The 2502-nt window shown below is 46.0% G+C and overlaps 2 non-coding genes across 2 annotated transcripts; both read right to left on the reverse strand.

Moving 5' to 3' along the window:
- Positions 1–272: 272 nt before the first annotated feature.
- trnar-ucg (transfer RNA arginine (anticodon UCG)) lies at positions 273–345 on the reverse strand. Its single transcript has one exon. It is a non-coding gene; the product is annotated as a tRNA-Arg (tRNA).
- A 338-nt stretch (positions 346–683) lies between these two features.
- trnar-ucg (transfer RNA arginine (anticodon UCG)) lies at positions 684–756 on the reverse strand. The gene has a single exon. It is a non-coding gene; the product is annotated as a tRNA-Arg (tRNA).
- Between the last annotated feature and the right edge of the window lie 1746 nt (positions 757–2502).

A 2502-nucleotide genomic window follows, 5' to 3' on the forward strand; every position in this document is an offset into this window, starting at 1 on the left:
TAACTCAAGCCAGTTGGACAGACAATGAGTGATGCTGCGGTGAGCTGGAATTTAAAACGGTCAACAGACCCAGTTGCAGCTTTTAAATATCAAAACGTACTGATCCAATCCCTGCAGCTCCACAGACACTGACATAACAGGAGCTGTCATACATCGGTCTGACAATGAGCTGCATCGGGATGAAATGCAACTTTCAAATTCAAAAAAGCACGAATATAATCCCAGCCCCTCCAAACAACTCAGAAACGGAAATGCAACAGGAAACATGCGCTCGAGCCAGGTAGGACTCGAACCTACAATCTTCTGATCCGAATTCAGACGCGTTATCCATTACGCCACTGGCCCAACACGCACTCACAGCCCTCCCAGGTTGTCAATATGTAATGTAAACATGGACTTCGGGCGGAAAGGGCATTCCCAAGCAGAAAGATGTGAAGGAACCTCCAGTTTCCTCAGCATTTCCTGTTATTGTTTCAGATTCCCAACATCCACAGTCATTTGCGTTAGCCATAAAAACAACACACAAACACATAGTTTTCTGGCCTCATTAAAAACCCGGCGCTGTGCAGGAAAGTGAGAGCAGTGACAGCTCCGACCGTGAGGGATCTGCACAGCAAACGTACGAATCCAATCCCTGCACCTCCGCGCAAATGAAAATGCTGCACAAGCCAGCGAATGCCAAGCGAGCCAGGTAGGACTCGAACCTACAATCTTCTGATCCGAAGTCAGACGCGTTATCCATTACGCCACTGGCCCAATCCACTTAAACGTGCTCAACAGCTTGTGAACAATCAGAAGAGATTATCACATTCACTGCTTCACTTCGATGGCTCCCCTTTGGGAAGCAGTGCCTTTCACTGACAAAGGAAAGATATTTGCCCTCACGTGTCTGCTTCAGGGTCTCTTGCTCCTGTGCTGGAAGTTTCCACTGTTTTATTCACAGTCACTGTGCGGGTTTCGGTTCCACCCCAGTGAAATGTACTTTCATACATTGAATCATGGTCTATTCCAGTCGAGGCATTGACCAAATTCAGCGAGAAAGCTCTGGCCAGGGATCTGCAAACACACGAATTCAAACAAAGTTGGCAAAGCAAGTGTGAATCCGAGCTGTTCAGTGAGTGTATCGAAGATTGACACCACTTCTGACCTGAAAGAAGTGTTTCCCCGCCGGGATTGGAATCCCAAACAAAGAGATGCGAAACAAACTCCCTCTTGCTCTGCCTTCAGCCATAGGCAGCAGGATTCGAAAACGCAAAGAGAAACCGGAGCTCCCGGTCAGCGGTGCAATCACTCAGCTATACCTATAGAACCATATAACGCCTCTGCTTTTCTGAGTTTCTCTGTCTGTGGAGCTGAGGGAAGTGCATCGTTCTGCATTTGTTTGAATTCAATTACCTAAGCTTTTGAAAGATTTAAATATCGGTACAAGGTGTGTCTGGGTGTATCATTCCGGTCAATGGAATAGACATTCAGCTAAAAGCAAAAGCAGAAACTGCAGGAAAAAGATCATCCGGTCTGGCAGCATCTGTGGAGAGAGAATCAGAGACACCGTTTCAGAATTTCTACAGAACTTTATGAGAATTCCGTTTCCTCCCTCAGGTCCTGCCGCACCTGCTGAGTTTCCCTCAGCAATTCCAACAGCAGAACTTGTCATAACAATTCTCTTTATTTCAATCCGGACAACCGAGAGGCACAGATGTGCTTGCAAGGAATTATACGATCCTGGAAGGTGAAGAGGGAGGAGTGAAAGACATGTTGGGTTTAATTGAGATGTGGACCAGAGTACCCCAGTTGCTATGCTGAGGTTTGGAGGTGACATGAAAAATTCTCACATTCTGCGTCCTCTCAAATGCAGAGTCCCTAAATCATCAAACAAGTGTGTCTGGACATGAGTACGGAATGGCTGCATATGACTTGTGAATTTACTTTTTGCATGGTGAGATTTCTACAGTAAGGCAAAGGATCCGCTTCAAGAATGATTAAGAATAATATGGTCTTGCTCTTGAGGGAGTGCAGTGAAGGTTTACCAGGCTGTTTCCGGGGATGGTGGGGCTGGCGTATGAGGAGAGATTAACTGCGTTAGGAATGTTACCTCCAGTGTTCAGACGGATGAGGAGGGAGTCTTATAGAGACTTATAAAATATAAACAGGACTAGACAGGATAGATAACACATTCCTCAGAAAAGGAGACCAAAACTGCACACAATATTCTAGGTGTGGCCTCACCAAGGCGACAACGCATCCCTGCTCCTGGACTCAACCTCTCACAATGAAGGCTAATATACCATCTCTTCGTCAAGCAGTAAAGCTACATTGCATGAAAGCACATTACCTGAAATGCACTTGAGCATCTTCCAACGACCAGAGCATGCTGGTGACATCTGACAACCAAAGTGGTTTCAAGGCAATATGATGTGCTTACATGGCAATAGACGCAGAAATGTATATGCAGTTACATAATTAAACACACGCGCTGCTGTAGAAAATCACTGCAGGCAGACC

The sequence above is a fragment of the Chiloscyllium plagiosum genome, unplaced genomic scaffold (genome assembly GCF_037043375.1).
Source record: "Chiloscyllium plagiosum isolate Xiang-an unplaced genomic scaffold, Cpla_swu_hap1 HiC_scaffold_53X, whole genome shotgun sequence".
In the NCBI taxonomy this organism is placed as follows: Eukaryota; Metazoa; Chordata; class Chondrichthyes; order Orectolobiformes; family Hemiscylliidae; genus Chiloscyllium; species Chiloscyllium plagiosum.